General features: G+C 41.5%; 1 protein-coding gene across 2 annotated transcripts in view; it reads left to right on the forward strand.

The window, feature by feature from the left end:
- sphkap (SPHK1 interactor, AKAP domain containing) overlaps positions 1-21830 on the forward strand; it is a 123562-nt gene that overhangs the window by 11228 nt on the left and 90504 nt on the right. Inside the window, exon 2 of one of the 2 annotated variants that reach the window (XM_076892247.1) lies at positions 9647-9742. The exons of the other annotated variant lie outside the window; for it this stretch is intronic. The gene's annotated coding sequence lies outside the window, so the exon portion shown is untranslated. The remainder of the gene's footprint in view (positions 1-9646; positions 9743-21830) is intronic. 2 annotated transcript variants of the gene reach the window in all.

Here is a 21830-nt window from a genome sequence, read left to right on the forward strand (position 1 = left end):
TGGTGCCTAGGCCTAACACGATGGGACCACGTCATGAACACCAACGTTAGAAAGAGGATGGGAATCGCGCCAATCACAGATAAGATGCAAGAAGCGAGGCTGCGGTGGTACGGACATGTGGTACGGAGCGATGAGAACTCAGTGGTGAGAACAACACTGCGGCTCAGCCCCCAAGGACGTCGACCTAGAGGCAGACCAAAGCGGAGATGGATGGACCGAATCAAGGACGACGTGAAGAAGATCGAAGCCGATCTGACCGACGCCCTTGACCGACCCAAGTGGAGACGACTTTGCAGAAAAGCGGACCCTGCAACCGAGCGGGAAAAACGCTAGGAGGAAGAAGAAGCTTTAGATGAATTGAAGTTTGTGACATGGCACATTATCTTACTAGAAGCAGCCATCAGAGACCAGTACGCTGTAGTCATAACGGGATGAACAGGGACAGCAACAATACTCAGATAGACTTTGGTGCTTAAATGATGCTCAGTTAATACAAAGGGGTCCACCATGGCCACCAGTCTCTGCACGATGGTTCCATGTCTACATATTGCTTACCCCAAACTATGGCAAAGGCAGTATACAAAAACAGGTGAAACTCTTGTATAAACCATAGAGACCTCATTTAAATTTGCAGCTTAGCCATGTCTGGCTGTGACAGCTGGTAGTGAGAGAAGATATCAAATGATCAGGCCATTAAGTGAACCCACAACTCAAGAGAGACATTAAATATGAATGTGCTCAGCAATGTGTTTTTAGTGTTCTTTACTGCGTGACTGAAGACAAAATCAGTCATTTAAGACTTGTGGTGGTTTGGTCTCACGTAAAGTCTTCTTATTGTCCACCTTCTGTTTGTCTTTCTGTGTTTAGGGGTGTGTGTATAGTTTTCTACTGAAAGGAATTTTTGATAACTCAGTGAGCTGGCAGTGCCCTTCAGTGTGGAAAAATCCATGAGCCTGAACTCTGGCAGTGGGTGTTGTGGGATGAGTCGGCCTTATCTTAGCTAGTCAAGGAGCCCCTGGATCCCTTGGCTCATCATGCAGCAGCCGATTACCTTCTCCCTGAATCTTTCTATTGTTTTCTATTACATTGAGCAGCCAGCACTGATAAAAGTGATGGAAATTTAAAGCTCACTTTGAAAACATTCTTGCTATTCTCCCATACTATGGAGTATAGCCCATGTAGGAAAGACTGTGCCTAAAAGCTGATACAAAATGCCCATTGTACTGTAGAAGTGTGACAATATTCAAAGAGCTTCTCAGCATCCTTTGCATGAATAAAATAGATTTGCGCTGAGTATTTTCAGTAACTGTGTAGCTGTTTGTCACCATTGTTCATTTTTTTTGTAATTGCCTCCAAAGTGTTTTCTAATTTATCACAGTTAGCACCCTCCAAACTCATATGGCTCTATGAGAAATTGTCCAAGAAAAACTTACATTCTTGCTACTGAGACGTAATTTTTTTTAAAACACTGCCTTGCTTGTTACAGTGCTAAAAATGCTACTATCAAGCAAATTTAACCGTATCTATTTTGGCAAACAAACATTGACATTAATTTCTTTAAAAACAGTCTGAAATCAGAGCTGCTTGGTGTCGTCCGCTTGATCCTGGTAAAGAAGTGCCATTTTGCATGTTCTTGGCACCAAGAGCAAATGCACCTCTGCATGTGTGAGCAGAGAGCAGGGCCGTACTTTTTACAGTGTGGGCTGTGCCGCCTGTTCGGTGCTTCTTTTTTCTGCTCCCAGTGATTTGCTCAGTTTGTCATAAGTCAGTGAGAAAGAGACTCGAATCGGGCTCTCACAAGTGTTCCAGATTAATGGATTATAGATGAATGGGCTTTTTTCTCACTTGGTGATAAATTAAACACTTTATTCTTTTATTCTCTTATTCTACTACTGTCTCACTCTCTCTCTCCCTCCCTCACACATACCGTCGTTACCTCTCTGCCTTACACATTTTCATTTGTACACAATTGGATTTTTAATCTTGGCCTGCCAACTCATGAGGGCTACTTTCATACACTGCATTAGGAAAGGTCATGGCCCCGGCACTGAAACCATATTGTAGTTAGTTGAGGTGTTTCATGTCACGGCTCTCAGCTACTCTCACTTTATTCTGTGTTAGCACCGGACTCTCAAAAGCACTCAAGTGATCACCTTGAGGTCCCTTTTTCCTTTCCTTCCTTAAACCGCAGAGACCACTGCTGTAGAAAATCATATCTAATTCTTACTGACACAGCTTTACACCTGTCACATTTGCCTTCGGTTAAGTGTTAATCTAATCAGCCATCTCAATCTTTAAGGCGCTCCTAAACTTCAAGAAGGCAGTGACAGAAGCTTAACTAATATGTAATGTTGTTTATAATACCTGTATGTGCTGATCACTTTGTTTATGATTTGACAGTTTATTTAGTGTAAAAAAAAGATGATTTTTTTTATTAATATAAATTTATTTATTCCGATAAATACATTTAAAATTTGTTTCTCTATGTTTGATTTTTCCAACACACACACACAACCTGAAAAGGACACTTATGATCTTCAATAACAACCATTGGCACTGCCTCTCCAGCATTCTGGTTCCATTCATTCCTGGCTGCTGCACACTCAGCTTCTGACATCCAGCAAATTATTTGTCATTGTGAGTTTATGGAACTGACAAAGTTCAGGGCCTAAAAGTCAAAGCGCACAACACTGTGATCCCAGGAAAGCAAAGGAAACCGAACACAGCATTGTGACGAGCTGTTGCTCCAACATGAAACCCACCACGTGTCCTCAGCTAAAGACTAATCTCCAGCTATTGTTTTGTCAGATGATTGTCTTCTTCCTCTGCATTTCACAACCTGGCAGTGTTAACACTCTGGGACACATTACACAAGCAAATAATGCACACATCATCCACTCCTGTTTGCATGTGTTTGTATTTGACAGAGGGATTTTCATTTTTCAGCATCAGTATGTTAACACCACTATAGCATCTACCAAGGAACACTCACCTTTCTTTCAGCATCATAGATAAACAGTAAAACAAATAGTAGCGCTAGTAAAATATAGTCCAATGGGACACTTTTACCTTCATCTAGATGTAGTAGCTGTCAAAGCAGCCGCGAAACACAAGAGGACTCTGGTACTTGAGCTTTGGATCTGGCAACATTGACAATGATGAGGCTGAAAAGCAAGACAGAAGAACATGGCTGCTGTGGTATGGAGTGGTGGGAATGGTGCCTGGGACAGTGGAGAGTTGGTGAGGCAGGTGACGGGGGAGATGGGACCTGGGCGGGTGAAAGGAGGTGATGTGGCATTAACACAATCCTGAAGCTGGGCAATAACTAAACAGCGTAGGGAGGCAAATCTGTGAGTGTTGGTCTGAAAACCTTCCACATATTCCACTGAGAACTCAGCCCACCATAATAATTGTTATGATATCCTCCAACTCATAATCTCTGGTTGTCGAGTCTGATGGATCCGTTTTGCAATCAAGGTACTTTTGTTTTCCAGGAAATGGATCTAAAAGCAAAAAGACAAAAGAAATATAAAACTGCCTTGATTTCAGGGATGTGGGGTAATGAGACATAGAGGTAAAAATTAGGCACAGAAAATAAGGACTCACCAAACCTGACAGCAAAACAGAAGAGGAGGCTAGAAGAAACTAAAAGAAGGAAGCGTATTTAGTTTAAGAAAAGTTGACTCTTGAAAGAATATGGATCAGAATGCAGCATTAGTCTGAATGTGTGCTCTCAGTTTTTTCCGTGGTTCTCATGGGAATCTGTGTGATCATAAATTTAATCTAAGAAAAAACATCCCTAAAAGTGTTATAGGAGATGTACTTATATAGTATTCTTCTCATTTCTTTCTCAAGACTTGAGAGAACTCGAATGAGGGAAGTATGGTTTGTGGATGAGTTTCATTCTCTGCAGCATTTCCCTGCACAGAGCAGGTGAAAGAGGCAGAAATGATATACTTTTCATATTTCACACTGAGGGCCACAGTCATTTATCTTTTATTTTTCTCTCGTCGCTGTTTTTCTTCTTCTTCTCAGTTTTGTCTCTGCGTAATGTAGCAGAGTAAAGTAGAGACAGACTGCACTGTGAGATAATAAAAATTCATCTGTCCGTCCATCCATGCAACCTGTAGACAGGAACCTGGCTCACAGTGAAGATTTGTTTCAGCCTGCGTTACATTATTGTCTTATTCTTTCATCAATAATTAGCTCTATAATAAAAATCTTGAACAAATTATATTTTAGACCCTTTGACTGAGCTTTTGAAAGACATATTTTTCTTTCTTTTGTTGTATCCAGTATCAGTATTGACATTTAAGAGCTTTATATTGTCATTTGATGAAAACTGGTGAAAAAACTCACTATAGCTTGGCTTTGTTCTGTACACTGAAATCAAGTTCAGTCAGACAACTCATGTTTTAAATGATTGATTTGCTAAAGCAACAGAATACAGTTAAGTTTGGCATCAAGCTCATCATTCTCCACAAATATGATGCATTTAAAGAAGTTGGGGTGATGAGTGAACTTCCCCCCGCAGCCTGCGGGAGGACTCTGAGGTTATGTAGGAGTTCAAACAGCAGCTAGTGATACGTGACAGGAGTAATACTGGCATATCAGACAAAAAGACAGGAAACTGTGCTTAACGTAGACTCAAGATGTTTGGTATATGACGTGATGAGAGTGAGTCACATGTATGACACAGGGTGGCTAGATCCCTGCCTGAATAGCTTGCAGGTTTTTCTCATTTCTAAAGATATATATTTATGAAGGACTTTACTGGGTACACCTTAATGATATGTAGCTCTTCGTTGAACACCCTTTTGAATTCAGAACTGCCTTAATTCTTCATGGCATAGATGAAGAATTAAGAAGTGCTGGAAACATTCCTACTTTGGGCACTAAAGAGGGAAAAGTTGTGCCAATAAAATATCCCCCACCCTTTACACCACCACTGAAGCCTGAAGCATTGATACAAGGCGGGATGGATCCATGCTTTTATGTTGTTCACACCAGTTCTGACCCTACCAGCCCAATGATGCAGAAGATATTGAGATTCGTCAGACCAGTTTTCTGTTGTCCAGATTTAGTGAGCCCACATCAACACTAGCAGTAGTTTCCTGACAGGAGAGACACCCAGTTTGGTCTTCTACTGCTGTAGCGCTTCTCTTTAAAGGTTCAACCTGTTAAGCATTCGTAGATGCACTTCTACATATCTTGTTTGTAATGAGGGGTTATTTAAGTGTCTGTTGCCTTCCTACTAGTTAAAGGCAGTCTGAACATTCTCCTATTGCCACAACAAAGCATTTTCACCCAGAGAACTGCCGCTCACTAGATATATTCTCTTTTTTGGAGCATTCTCCGCAAACACTGGTGACGATTGTGAGAAGAAATCCCAGCAGTTTCTCAAATACAAACAGTTGAATAGGTGTACCTAATGAAGTGGCAGGTGAGTGGAAACGAACAGTTAACTAATAAACAAACAATTGACAGAAATCCAGTCAATTTAATGAAAAACATGCAACATGTAAATATGTGGATTAGCTGTTTGTTACTGTTTTCTATTAAGTCACATGGTAAATGGAACATGTTTTGCAGTCCTGGCTCAGAAATCAATCAGTGTGATTTGCGATTTTATGACATTTCATTTTAAACGGCGACCTACATATCATTCATTAAATGGAAGTAATTAGATGTATATTAATGATGTTTCCTGCGCCAGCATGCATAATACTGGCACATTCAGAGAGGCACTCCCCTCCTGGAAAGTCTGCAGAAATCATTTTGTTTGGAATCTACAAAGATAATTTTCTTTCACTATTTGTGAACTCATGTATGTTATTTAATGTTACACATCAGCTAGCTTGGTTTGCATTAGCTTCCCGCAGTGTACATCCACTGCTGACAAATTGCTTTAGTTGCTGGTGTGCTCAGTCGTGACGTGGTGCAATATGAGCAAAAACCCCAGCGCTGTTACTTGCGTTGATTGTTGCTGGAAACCTGACTGAGTCAAACCATGTTGGTAGTGAATTAACAACCACATCCTCTGAAGCAAGCGGAGGATTTAGTTTTTTTTGTCTCCCCACTTTTTTTGTTTATGAATTACAGTTTGCCACCAGTGATATATGGCACTGATTTTTCATTCAATTTTGTAAATAGCTTGTAGCTCTTTGGTCATTATTTTCTCAGCAAGCCTAAGTTAAAAAGTCATTAAGGAGGTAATGACTAAATGTGTACGCAGGGCATAAAAAAATACCAGAAAGAGAAGGCGTATAATGCCAATAAAGTTCTGTCACTGGTAGCGATGACGTGGGAACCAACCATTATTGAAGCTGGGACACAGAGATAGGCTAATCTTAAACTTTTAGGAGCAAATACCAATGGAGGCCAAGGATACTGTTGACTTGGATATGACAGAATGGGGAATATACAAAAGGGTTACAGACACAAGCAGATCCTAGAATATCCACTGGCTTTGTACAAGGGCCGGGATTAAAGTTGAAGTTAACATTTTTTCCTGAATGTACTTATTTTAAAAAATGCAAATAGGGTGCCCATGAAAAACTAAAATATCAGCTGGCTCTTGTAGACCCTTACAGTAAATGTCAATAAAGAGCTAATAAGAAATCAATCAGGGAAGAGATGGAGAACACAACAAACAATGACAGTGAATGTGTGGAAAGGCTGATTAGACTTTTGTTGCCGTGTGAATTCTGTAGCACGGTGCCACACCACTTGCCACCTATCATTAATATGCACTGTGGTGTTACGTGACAAAAGGCCATAGTCGAGGCAATTTCATTTCCTAAGCAAGGCCTCTGAGGAGTTCATTTCTAATGCCCTCCAACCACAGCTCCGTCTAAATTGCATTTGGAGAGAGGAAACGCTGTGTGATTGAGGGGTGGAGGACAAAAAAAACCAACCTTTTTTCGACTGGCCACCAGTTAAAAGGCAGAAATGACACAACGACACCGATATATAAAATTTCATGAATACATGATTCCCTCTGTAGTGTGTTCTCAGTCTCTGAAAGCCATGGCTCAATCTTTCACTGCGATGGAGGAGATTGCCTTGCCTCTGGCTCCAGTCGAAGGAGCTAGGAACAAGTGCTTTACAGCGTTGGCTCCACTTGTTGCATTTTCACTAATAAGACATGCCACTCACACGATTATTGAATGCTGTTGCTGATGTAGACTGATGAAATGAAATTAATTTTGTGGTTTTCCTTTGAGGAGCAGCTGAGACAGATTGTCTCGTGGCAAACCTCAGAATGAGCTGTCTGTGAGGATTAATCTGGATTTCATTTCAGTAGATGCTGTGTCAAAAAAAAAAGAAAAGAAAAATGCTTGTTCTAATTTTTCATTTCTGTATATTTAGCCTGGTTAGCTTAGCATAAACTAAACAAGCACGTTGGAGTTTAGCTTTCCGTAAATTTAGAGGAAAACGGCTAGCCAGTCAAAGACTTCAATTTGAAGTCTCCACTTCTGTTGTGCAGGTAGTTTTGGTCTGTCAACGGTGATAATCCGCCGCTGGCACCACAGCCTAACTGAGGGATGGACAATGGAGTCCAGTCCTGGCCAAAATCATATCCCCATTTTAAAAGCACCTGCTCCTGTTGTCAAATGACATGTGATGTGTTATTGTAAAGTCAGAATGCTACCGGTCATGTCTTCCTATTAACAGCCCAGATATGAAAGTATTAAAGTGTCCATACTGGAATAAGTTACAGTTTATTTTTTTCATAGTTTTTTCATAATTTATGGACAGTAAATTACTCAGTTTCTTACTCATTGTTGCAGCAAGGGCCAGATGTGATCTCCTTAAAGTGACTTTTAGTTATAATATTGTTATTTTTCTCTGAGTTATTGATTCTGTCACTCGTTAGCTAACATAAGCTAATGTGGGTCTATTAGCCGCAACTTACCAACCAACCACATGACATAACGGTCCGCACTGGCAGAAAGATGGTGCTAAACTTGTTTTTAAAACTTTAACTTCAAGCACTTATTTTTTAAATCCAGCTTCAATACAGTATTATATCTATGTCAGCTTTTAGAGCAGGGCTCCATGATCTAAATTAGCCTTTACATGTGTAGCGTCTGAAAACAAAGTAGTACTCGTTTTTTTTCTTTCCTGTTCGTTACTGTGGGCAGTATATCTATCGAGCAGTTTGTCAAAAAACCCTGATACTCTGGTACTAATTGATACTAAAAAATACTGCATTAGATACTCATTTGCAGGAATACTGATACCAAGTCTTCACCTCCTTCAGCTGACGCACAACTTCACACTGCTCTACAGCACACAGCCTCTCCTCTCCACTACTAGCAGCTATACACATAAACAGCAGCACTGTAAACCTGGTGAATCAGTCTTCATGAAAATTTGCATAAGGTCATTAAAGTTCCTGTTTTAATAACATTGAAATATTAAACAATTATCATAAATGTTAACCTTGTCAGCACAATGGTGAACATTAGTTTAGCTATTAGCAATTACCTGCATTAGCCTTCTGTTATCATTACGGTAGCAGCTGTGGCTAATAACAAAAAGCTAACTTTAATTTTAGATCTAGACCACAAATGATATCAATCCTGCTCATTTATAGACAGACATAACACAATTCTTTGTGTCTTTGAAGCAAGTCAAAGTGTGTCAAAATCCCTGGTCGCAGTTGAGAAAAGTGTACAGGAAACCAGAAAGCAGAAAAATAAGGGGGAAAAGGTTTTCTTAATTTTGTCTTTTTCCCCTCTGGTATTGAAAATGATATAGAGTATGTTCCTGCATATCAGTATCAAGTTTGAAATACTGGTATAGTGACAACCCCTATAGCTACCCCCTTCTCAGCACTCCTGTAAGTGTGACTTAAATCAAAACAATCCTGCTAATGCAGAGGATACATGGCTTAAGAGCAGCAACACTATTAGTGAGACGTCTCTATACTGTGTGTTGTGCTTTATACAGTTTAAAGAAGCCTTTGCCAGCTCAGATGGTAGCAAAGGAGTGCCAAAGTAAAGGAAGCCAGTGCAATCGATATTATTTAATTAAATAGATATGGTGATTAAACAAAGTAATATATCACTTGTGCAGCAGATGAGCCACTTTGTTTGTAGCACAGGTCAAGAGAAAAAGCTAGCTCTTGTTAAGCCATCAAAAGCAAACTCATCGAAACCTTTATGTTTGTGCAGTTTTACAGCATGTTGCAGTACACAGGTTTTCTGGCACTTACACAACAAGAAGTGACAAATGAAGTGTTAAATAGGAATGAGAATTCTGGTAATTACATCCTTTTGCAATCTGTCTGCTTTGCTTGGCCACAACACTTGATGGATGATACGTAATCGTTGCTCTGTGATAGGACATTGTTCAGTCACTTGAGAACGACAAATGGGAGACTTAATTTAAATGGTCTATGAATTGTCCTTTGTTCCCTTTTAACTTGAGATGTTTTTTGGCACTCTAATTTGGCAATTAGTGAGCTACATTTTAATATGCATTTATATGGAAACTTCTGTAATCGCAGCTTTTAGCATTTATATTTTCCCTTCAGTATGAGTCTGTACAGGAAAAATTACCACCTGTCACAACAGTCAGCCAGGAAAAGAAATTCAATTTCTTTATTGTCCACCTTGTCTTTTTTTTTTCTTACAAGGAGGGGTGGCTTGAGGTGGGAGATATGGTTCTGCCTCGCCTGCATGAGTGCTCCGGAGGGAAAGGCAAACCAAAAGGCATGCCTTTTTAACAAAAGGTCAGTATGGGCTTTTCTTGCTCCCAGTGGATTCTGCATTTCACTCAGGAATAAAGAAAACAACAACTGCTCCTCTTAGTGTGACTCACCAGGCTTAAAAAGGAGATTAAACTCCGTCCCCCACCCCTCACACTTCGCTTGCTCTTTCCAATAGAGAAGTAATGGTCCTCTCTCCCTGCAGATTGTCTTGAATATACCAAGATGATTATCTATTGTGGGTTTGATGAGGCTATAGATGCATGTATAATGTATGTATAATACATCCTCAATATCCATCCTATACCCGTGTCTCCCTCCATGCTAGGATGAATTTCTGTCTTTAAACAATTAGCTAACAGGGCTGTTTTGTTACTGGTCTGGTGAATATCATGCCACCAGTGAATGTCACTTTTTACCCCTTCAGCTGTCCTATGACTGTGTAGGCAGTCAGAGCTGTGGATCCAAATGCAGGACTCAGATGCAGAATTAAATCAAATCACAGCCAGAGAGCACTGGAACTTGAAATGGAATTACTAATCATGGAGAATATGACATGAGAGAAACACACAGCATGATGGGCGACATGACAAAAGGGAGACTAAGACAATATATAAATGCATGCAGGCATTTAGGGAACAGGAAACGGGTGGCAGCACAGCAGACACTAATCAAAGGAGACAAGAGAAGTTAAGCTGAACATAGCACACTCGGGATGAGGGACTATCAAAAGAACACAGGAAACTAACACTGAGACAGACTGAGACATACAAACGTGACACAGAGAGAAAGGCAAACACATAAAGATATGGACTGTGGAAACACAAAGGGGAACAAAAAAGGGGAGGCGTGACTGAAGGAGGTACCATGGTTAACTTAAAAGAAGACGAGAAGACTAGACAGGGGACATAGGGAGACAAGTACGGATGACACGGGAACAGACTGATGAAAGGTTACGAAAGTAAAACAGGAAATCACCAGCACTGAGACTAATAAACTATTTAACAAACACAAACTCTTGGTTACCGGTACAACAGTGCATGTCTGCAGCCGTCTGTAGAACACGGGAGGCCCTGTCCACAAACTCGAATACCCATGTGTCCCATGGTATATTACTGGCCACCATTTGGTGTGGGGAGGGGGAGGGGGCTGCTTCCTTATTTACAAGGGGTGACTAAAGTTGATTTGGCAGATTTTACCTGCCTTACTTTTACTTATCATGAACAATGTGATAGCAAACCCACAGTGGGTAGATGTAGGTGGACTGTGGGGCTGCATGTGTTGATTAAATTCACATATATCCCACACAGGCCCAAAGTGGTTGTGCAAACACAGCAGTTTTGCCCTTTAGAGTCCATGTATGGGTTTTCTGTGGGCAAACCTCTCGCCACTCGACGGACTTTTAATAACTGTTCGTGCATGATTTTCACTGAAACCTGGCTGGACAGCGCCATTCCCGATGCGGCTATCGATCTAGCAGGCCGCACCGCCTATCGAGCCGACAGGTCTGCGGACTCGGGTAAGAAGACTGGCGGGGGGCTGTGCATCTATATTAACAACCTTTGGTGCACGAACGTCACGGTAACGGAAAAACTGTGCAGTACAGAGGTAGAACTGTTGGTGTTAAAGTGCCGTCCATTCTATCTCCCTCGGGAATTTTCTGCCGTTTACATCTGCGCTGTTTACATTCCACCAGATGCTAATGCTAAGCTAGCGTTAGCACAATTGAGCAGCAGCATCAATAACAGCCTGGTAGCACACCCGGACAGTGTCTTTATTGCGGCTGGGGATTTTAACCACGCGGACCTGAAATCTGTACTTCACAATTTCCACCGTAATGTGAAGTGTGCTACCAGAGGAGATAGAACGTTGGACCAGGTGTACACCAACATGGCGAATGCGTACAGAGCCCAGGCTTATCCCCACCTGGGTCTGTCAGACCATCTCTCCCTTCTGCTACACCCAATATACACACAAAAGATCAAGAGCACTGGGATTACAACCAAAACCGTGAGAACATGGCCGCAGGATGCTATTCCGATGCTTCAGGACTGTTTCCACTGCACAGACTGGGATGTATTCAAGGTGCAGGACACTGACAATCGTGTCGCATTGGACAGTTACACCTCCACTGTCTTGGACTACATCTGTTTCTGTGTGGACAATGTAACAACTTGGAAACGATTCCGTGTGTTCCCTAATAATCCACCCTGGATGACACACGGAGTTCAACAACTTATTCGAACAAGGAACAACGCTTTCAAATCCGGGGACCAGGAGGCATACAGTGCTGCCAGGGCCAACCTGAGAAGAGGCATCAAGACTGCCAAGCAGCAGCACAGGAGGCGTATCGAGGCCAGGTTTGAGAACAACACAAACCCAAGGCAGGTCTGGGAGGGCATCAGGGCTATCACGGACTACAAAAGAAGAACACCATCACCCTCAGCCGACAGTTCTACTCTGGCTGAGGATCTAAATCTCTTTTATGCCCGTTTTGACAGGGAGAACACCGACCCTGTCCTGTCCCCTCTCCCCTCAACCGACCCTGCTCCGGTCCTGAGCACTCATGAGCTGAGGCGTGTGTTCCGGAGCATTAACACCAGGAAGGCGGCCGGGCCGGATGGAGTGCTGGGCCGGGTGCTAAAAGACTGTGCTGCGGACCTGGCGGACGTCTTCACCTCTATATATAACACCTCGTTGTCCTGTTCACTGGTACCATCCTGTTTCAAAGCAGCAACCATCGTTCCCATCCCAAAACAGTCAAATGTCACATGTCTGAACGATTTCAGACCTGTGGCACTCACCCCCATTCCCGCCAAATGCCTGGAGAGACTGGTCATTAAACACATCAGAGCTGCTTTTCCACCATCCCTGGACTCGCACCAGTTTGCATACAGGGAGAACCGGTCAACCGAGGATGCGATCGCCACAGTGCTGCACACATTACTGAAGCACTTGGAACACAGGAACACCTATGCACGGCTCCTCTTTGTAGACTACAGCTCGGCTTTTAATACCATCCGGCCATACAAACTCCGTCCCAAACTCCACCAACTGGGACTTAACTCCTCTCTGTGCAACTGGATTGTGGACTTCCTCACTAACCGTAGACAGAGTGTCAGAGTGGGTAAGAACACCTCTTCCACCCTTGTGGTCAACACCGGTGCCCCTCAGGGGTGTGTTCTGAGCCCTCTGCTATACACTCTCTTCACCCATGACTGTATTTCCTCCTGCGCGTCCAATCTCATTGTTAAGTTTGCAGATGACACTACAGTGCTCGGACTTATATCCAACAATGATGAGACAAACTATAGGACAGAGGTGCAACAACTAGAGTCATGGTGCCACGACAATAACTTGGTCTTAAACACCAAAAAGACCAAGGAGATCATTGTAGATTTCCGGAAGAGGGGTCATAACAACCATCTGCCATTGGCAGTGAGGCGGTGAAGAGGGTGAGCAGTTTTAAATTCTTGGGGGTAACTGTGACCGAGGACCTGTCCTGGGGCAACCATATCACCTCAGTTGCACGGAAGGCCCAACAGCGCCTCTACCACCTGAGGACACTGCGGAGCGCACACATTCCCAGATCTCTGATGTTGAACTTCTACAACTGTGCCATCAGCAGCGTTCTGACGTATGGATTTCTAGTGTGGTTCCCCAGCTGCACCAAGGCCGATCAGCAAGCACTCCAGCGGGTGGTGAAAGAAGCTGGCAGAATTATTGGAACAAGTCTGCCAGAGATCAGTAATATCTTCCCCACTCGCTGTCTGAGGAGGGTGCACAGTATCCTGCGGGACCAACATCACCCTGCGCGCCACCTTTTCCATCTGCTGCCCTCAGGGAGAAGGTACAGGTCTATACAGGCCAGAACATCCAGACTGGCCAACAGCCTGTATCCACAGGCTGTGAGGCTCCTGAACTCTCTGCCCCCCTCTCACGGACAATAACCATATCCAACTTCTTAATAGCAATGAACTGGTCTGCATTGGTGCATCATATCTTTATTCTCTTCCCCCTCCTGCCCCCCCCTCTTTCTTAAATAGATAACTATCATATCTGATATCATATCTCACAGTACAATAATATTGAATGGGTTGCATTGTTGTATTTTGTCATGTTTCTCAGGTCTTTGTCTGAATTTCTACGAACATTATTGCTAAGGATTGTCTTATTGCATTGGAGTCACACTGGGTTAAATATGTACACTTGGGTTTTAAGGGGTATTTATTATTTTCTTCTTTTTTTTGGGTTGTATGGAAGCCCCAAACGCAATTTCATTGTTCTTGACAATGACAATAAATAAAATAAATACTAACCTACTATAGATTTCGCACAGAAAACCACAACATGGGCCCCGAGGGGCAAAATGACAGTGGGTTAACCCATAAGGGGGGCAATGAGTGTTTTCTGTAGGCACACCCACGATAGGGAGCCCACAGCAGATTACCCAGATCTTTGCTGGTGGTTGGATCTAAATTTTCACCCAGTAGTATACATATTCTGTGGCACAGCATTGTGATGACATAGTTTAAACAAAAAAAAACTTGCTGTTTAATCAATGTAGAAAAGAGCGAAAGCTTTGTGTTTCAGTAATAGCAGCAAGCCAGTCTCCTTATCTTTCCCCACTGCTTCAACAGCAAATCCATATAGTGAGGCTAAGTGAAGTGAAACCAAAGTCACTGAGTGGTAATTGTATATGGAAGCCAATACATAAAACGAGTTATCAACATCCAGTCCTGGCATCTTGTCCAAAACGGATGAGCCCATCATTAAAAGGGAGCCTCTTTGTAAGTGTGAGGCCTCCAGAGATCCCCTGCAGATTGCTTATTTCACGGCCCATGTGTGTGATTTCACCCAGATTTTCGGGAATAGACTGTTTAATGATGAATGCAGCCGGTTTGTGAATCTTCTACTCATGCTGCCCAATCCCTATATCCATTCTCCTTTTAACACAACCCAGAGACAAACACTATTAATAGCTCATGCTGTTTTATTTTTTATTTTTTATTTTTTTTATATAGCTCATGCTGTTAACAGTTAATGATGCTCAAATCAAAAGCAGCAGATCAAAGTTTTTTATGTTATTTTTTTTATTTATTTCAAAAAAAGAAGTAATTCAAAGCTCTCACCTACTTGCAGGTGCGGAGATCATGCCATTTTGGGGGGGAAAGGAATAAAGTAAAAATTAGCTCCGAAGTTATTTTGAGCCCGTCTTTTCCCACGCAGATGAAGAGAGGTTTCATGTGCACGCTCAAACAAACTGCAGTAATTACAGCAATTCATGCTCTGCAACAACACTGACGTGTCCTCAAAATGACACTCGGAGGACCATGAGATTAAATTAAAATCAGGACTGCATAAACAAAGACAGTTTCAACATAATCTAAACTTTTTGGTTATCAAAAAAAGTAAAAGAAATAAGTATAGAGAAACCGGAAAGACTTCCAGGAGAGAGGAGTGAGGCTTGAATGCTAAAGAGCAATGCAGGGTGTTGCGAAAATTGCACATCGCATTGCAAATGGAAGAGTTCTTACTGGGAACTTAGGTGTGCATGTGAATCTTGTGTGAATCCGCACACTGTATGTGGTGGAGAGTGTGTCGAAGTACAACCGTGTATTTTCACTAAAATGTAGTTTTTGTGTCATAGACATTCAGTTCTCCTAATAGGACTTCAGATTTCCTTGTTGGACTTTCAGCTTGTTTTGTCACCGTTGCCGGCCGCCATTGCTTATGATCAACAAACTGTATGTTGCCTTAAATGGAAGTAACGTAGCATTGTGTGTGCACATGTTAGTGTATGTGTCTGTATGTTCACATGTCTTCAAACTGCCATTCAAACCTTCACTGAGGGAAGCCCATTTCTCAAATAACATCAGGTATATTGTTGTAACCCTGTCCATTTAGGAAAGTTAGGGTCATGGCTATCAATCTCTGCCTGGTGTCCCGTCTCCTCAGACCTTTTAGCATCCATTCAACCATCCATCTTCTTCCTGTTATCCAATTCAGGGTCACAGAGGCTGGAGCTTATCCCTACTGTCATAGGGTGTGAGGCTGGGTAGCCCTTGGACAGATCTCCAGGCTGACTCAGAGGGAGACACAACCATTCTCCCATTTACACATTCAGACCAATTATAATCACCAATATGTCTGTGAAGGTTCTCAGTCATCCAGGTCATCGTAGTCAAAGGAGCTTGCAAAGAAAAGTGTCTGGACTTCTTTAAGTTGCTTGAAGACGTTTCACCTCTCATCCGAGAAGCTTCTTCAGTTCTAAGGTCAAATGGTGGGGAGTCCCAGATTTAAACGGGGGGATACTCCCACTCGGTTTAAATCTGAGTGAAATGGTTGCCAGCTGTGTTTCAAATGCAATGTCTCCCATGTAAAAAGTAAATTCAGTTTTGCAGTCGAATCATTAACTTTGGAAACTTTCATTTTTCTGATATTTAAGTGTGATAAAATCCTTGCACGATGTGGACTAGAAATCATTCAACCACACGATTTCATGCAGGCAGCAATGGCATTTAATTGAAGATGCATTTAGAAAATAAAGAGCGTGTAAATGTACATGCTGACATAGAAATTACTATAAAAATATGCAGTATGTACTTGATGATACAGGCTCGCCTATATAGCACGTAGTCATTTTTAACTGTTGGTGATTTGATTCCTCTTCTTATCGGCGCAAAATTGCATGCAGTTATATTTTACTTTTCCATCTCCAGCTGTTAAAACTGTCACAGCCTTTGTGTTTGTATGTGTGCGTTACTGTTAAAGTTAGACAAAAACACAGTGTTTGTCAGATCAGAGAATGAGCGTGATCACACTTTTTCAAGAAATAATAGAACAAAACCCAGTCCGCCTTGTGGAGCAGCAACTCGAGAGCTCACTGAGAGTTTTTGCTCCCCAGCTAAAAGCTCACACAATTGATGAGTCAGCCATGATACAGAAATAGGGACTGTTTCACATCTTTCTTTTCGTTCTTTGTGTCACGCGTCTTGGAGACATGCTCCGCATGTTGCACGGGAGACGCGAACTGAGTCACTGTCATCACAATAGGGAATGTAGAGGCTTCATTATTTGCAATGCACATTTCACTGTAGAGATGCTTTTAAGCCTGACAGCCTTGTTTCTTAACTTTGTTTGTACAGTAGGAGCAATCAGCACTCTGCAGTTTCCTCTGCAGTATATGGAGTGTAATTTAGCTGGAATAACATGCTACAGTATTATGTAGTGAAGATGGAGATGGATGGAGCGAAGAGCAGTCAGTAAATGTAATGTGCATCACTGTGGTTTGAAGACAGGATTTTCTCTGAACAGGACAGCTGAGAGGACGTGGAATAGAATGAGCAATATACAGTCCTGTGCAAAAGACTCACCCTTCATTTCTTTATATTTTGTTTCCAAGAAGGCAGACTTTTTTAAATTAAAGCCAGAGTTTTCCTTTGGCTGCTTTTTTCACTCTTTTTCAGTCCAGTCCTTGTACCTGACCATTTACAGACTAATTGAATTTTATGTTCATCGAGACCTTTAGCTCTGATCTGACATAACAGACAACTTAACAAAGTATCTTTATGTAACTTTAGGCATGTCGTTACTAGCAGCCGTTCCCATAAACGCATAATTTGTTCTCATTTCTCTAATTACATCTACAAATTATGCCAAATTACACAAGAACTGGACTGAAAATGAGGGGCAACAGTGAACGATAAACCTTAATGTGAAGTTTTTGGTTCAAATTATCATCAGTAAGAACAGAGGAGTTCAGAAGAGAGGCTCATCAGTGAGTGTACACAGCCATCTGTCAGATATTGTGGAGGCTCTGTCATGGTTTTGGGCTGGATTTTATCACAATTGATGGAATTATAAACTCAGAAAGGTACCATTATAGTTTGACCCATATTATCTGGAAAGCATTTGATTGGTAACAGCTTAATTTTCAGCTCGACAAAGATCCCAAACACACAGCTAGTGAAGTAAAAGCTTACATGGATAGAAAAAAACAGACAGTGGAATACTTTCAGTCATGGATTGGCCTCCCCGGAGCCCATACCTCAACATTATTGAAGCACTGTGGAATTAAAATACCTTTCCATTGATGTTTCTTAAAGAAAACAGGGTGACTGAGCTCATTATGGCAAAGGATACTTTAGTTTGCATTGTATTACGTAACCTTGCAAATGTAATGAAACCTGTATGGTAGTACATAAAAAGTATGCTCATTATTGGAAAAGTAATAGTAATGCCAGATTTTGTGATCATAATAATAATTAGACTATAATGAGAAAGTCTATTTTTGCAATGACTTGTTTTCTTTTCTTTTTTCAGCTTTTCCAAGAAAACTATTGAAGGAAAAAATCTAAACATATTAGATCCGCTATAAATCATAAAGGCAAAATGCAACTAATAACATTAAAGGGCCAAATGTGCTATTTTCTGAGAGTGGCGGCATTTCGATTTTCAATTAAAGTCACCTTTCCAACATGACCTTATTGATGAGACTCTAGCGTCACATAACAGCTGCAGGGAGAGAGACTGAAAGAGGGCTTCCCAAGAGAGATAACTGGATATGCCTATTCTCTAAACTGCCTCTTAAATTTTGAATATACTGTACACGTACCAAACACTATAGTACAAATACGTCTTGAACATGTGTCGACATAAACAGAGCTTTAGTTTAACTGCCTTTCAGTCTTTGAAAGAAGACAGCATGCACCACAGTAAATAACCAACATTACTGTATTAAACTGGTCTTTTCAATTTCCCTTTTTCTTGTTGATATTTCTGCAGTGTCTATATGGTAGTTCACTGACTGTCTATTTTGTCTGTCTCCCTCTTTATACCAGCATTGCTGTTCTTTCATCTTACAACCTGTCATCTGTGCCATTCCTAATTAGAACAGTTAATTATACACTATTTCCAGGGACCAAATTGATTTGATCTGCACTGACCTCGCATTATTTGTGTCAAAAGACATGAGCAGAAAATCAATTTTCCGTGCAGCCTTTCTGCTCCTTCAGCCTCAAAAATTTCTGTTTTCTTCTGAGTTTAAACTTGGAAATGTAACATCAAACGCAGCTCTGTGAACAAGCACTTGTGTATCCATGCATAATGCAGCCACATTGAAAACACAGTTATTACTATTTGCCATGCTGACTTGCAGTCAGGCATAACGCAGGTTGACAAACAGCATCTGTATAGATATCAGCCTTAAACAAGACAGCGAAGCTCCTTTGTAACATGGGAGTATACAGAATATACAGTATATGCACTCACGTGAGGAGAATACACGAACATTTGTTCTGTGTGTGTGTGTTCAGTTGTTTTTTTCCCTATACAGCATTACTTGTGAGCACCAAATGGACTCATAGGTATCATCAGTACCTCAGTCACCTTGCAACAGAAGACAGAAGCCTATTGATTTGTGGGTGAAGCAATTATATGGCTTTGATAGGCTCCTTTCTGACTTACTACACATGTTGGCATGTATATGCACAACAGAGCAACTGAGACATTTTTAGAAACGGGCTACGCTATTGGTGCCTTGTTTCTTTTGTAGAAAACAAGATAGAAGATAATCTGCATGATACCACAATAGATTAGCAGTCTCACTTGCAGTTTAATTAGTATTGATCGTGGGATTTTTCTTTGTTAGCAGTGGTTAAATAAAAATCTATCAAAGAGATACTAGTGAGGTTCAAATTTTGTGTAAAGCAGCCACAATCAGTATCATTGATGATGACAAAGAGTACTGTTAACCTTACAGCACACAATGTTATTGGATGGGCATTAATAGGACCAGAGGTATAATGAATCTTTGAACATCTGCATAAGTGCTTGTACTGAAGTACAGATTTAAATTAAAATGGAGAACTTTGGTGACATGCTGGTGAGGTGGTTAGCACTGTTGCCTCAGAGCACAGAGGTATTTGGTTTGGGTGTGTGTGTGTTTCATGTACGTGTGTGGGCTTGTCAAAGCACATCGAAGTATCCTCGCCCAAGATACTGAACCCACAGTTACCCCAATGCATCAGTGTGAGGGAGCACTTGTGTGAATGTGTGTATGATTAAGTGAATGGTGCTTGTACTAAAAAGCACTTTGAACGTTTAGTTAGAGTAGGAAGGCGCTGTATAAGTGGCAGTCCATTTGCTATCTACAATGGCTGCTTAATAATTTGTAAGTATGTATTCATACATGAAAATATACAGTATAAACCTGCATAAGGCTGAGAGTTAAGTCATCAGCAGGATGATCATGTGATCATATAGCCATATCTGTCTGGTTACAATAAGAATGAGTTCAAATATGACTATGAATAATATTATATAAGTATTTGATGAGAAGTCAGACCCTGCCTTTCACATTAAAAACTCATTCTGCCTTGAGACAGACTGAATGATCTGATGAATGCATGATGAGAAGGAAAGAGGGGGCAAAGGAGCTAGTGCTGGCTCATCATCTACTCTGGTTTTAGTATGCGTAAAGAAAGAAGAGGAAGTGGTTGAACATTTGAACTGCCTGGAAAAAGTCTGCTTCCCGTCTGCTGTGACCTCTGGTGAAACCTGCAGCGAGGCTATAAAATCAAACTTGATTCACTGCATGGAAACCTGCAATAAGTAGTGAGTGTTTGTGTAATGAAGCAAAGGATGACACCAAATTAGACTTTAGACTTTAAAAACGAATGTACTGTCACTTCTTCCCACTTATGTTGGCTAACCTTGTTGAGCACTTAATGCTTCAATAAGTCTACATCAGAGTCATTAGGATGCTTCATCATATGTCTTTTTAGCTTGACTGGACTATTAAAACATCTGATTAAAGCTTAAGCAAGCTCTTCTCATTAGTCTGAAAAGGCACCTCGTTAATTATGTTGTCATTATATCCTTTGCATGAAAGAGATTTTAGCTCATGTGACACAAAGGCACAACCTGAAAGGACGTTATTGTGAATCGTTAATTGGTATTGACTTTACAAAGTGACACGTTTCCCATTTGGTCATTAAACTCATTGAAAGTGTCATGAACCAAGGTTCACGCACATAGCGGGGACCCAAAAGCAGACTCAGTACAAATCTTCTGGAACTATGTACAGGTTTATTGGTTTAACAGAAAAGATCAGGAACAACGAGGGGAGACAAAGATCTAACTTAACGTCGAGGAAATCAGGAACAGAAATGCCCTGGGAAAATGTAATTGGGACCGTCGGAAGAACCAGAGTCAGACAGTGGGATTGGAGGGGAGGGTGTCCGTGGGAGAAAATCCAAGGAGGCAGGGACGGAAACTGAAGGTATTCTCTGGCATACAAACAGGCAGGTGGCAGGCTTCAAACGCTGGACGGTGACCACTAAGGGGTGACTATCGGTCTGGCGTGGAGCAGCCGTCCACACTGGGAGAAGTAGTCCTCCAGTAATTGCCTGGAATGGAATGCAGGTGCGATGGTGACGGCCCAACCTGAGGGCGTGGCCACCAGGGCAACCCGAACACTCCCTGGATACTGAGCCACAGACCATAACAGAAATTTACCTTTAGCCACTGAAACTCCTAGGCAGTTTCAGTATTCACCGCTTCATTGGGGTTTGATTGTTTCTAAATGAAATCAAGCATCATCAGTTTTGTCAGGTGCACAGAATTTTTAGGATATAGTGTCCGTATACCAACACAGCAGATTTTAAATCGAACAATCAATATGTGACTGAAGTGCAGCTTTAATTCAAGGAGTTTTAGGGGGGAAAGATTGCGGTTAGCTTTGGGTCATTATTCACTCACACTGCGTTGTGCTGTCCAGTCAGTTTTTCAGCATTTGGCTGAATCTGAGCAGTGTAGCCCAAGACACTTCAGAGTTCATCCAGCTACTTCTAACAGCAGTCACATCATCAATATAAACTACTGACCTGGTTCCACTGATAGCTATACAGGCCCACACCATATCATTACTCCCTCCATCTTTGACAGATAATTCTTCTCTCCTTCTCCATACATTTCTTTCCCCATCATTTGAGTCGAAGCTAATCTTGCTTTTATAAATATATCTGGAAAACTCTGATCTCACCTTCCTGGTCTTGAGTGTAATCGGTGGTTTGCACCTTGTTGTAAACACTCAGCATTTCTATTCACG

Source organism: Maylandia zebra, linkage group LG14 (assembly GCF_041146795.1).
Source record: "Maylandia zebra isolate NMK-2024a linkage group LG14, Mzebra_GT3a, whole genome shotgun sequence".
Lineage (NCBI taxonomy): Eukaryota > Metazoa > Chordata > Actinopteri > Cichliformes > Cichlidae > Maylandia > Maylandia zebra.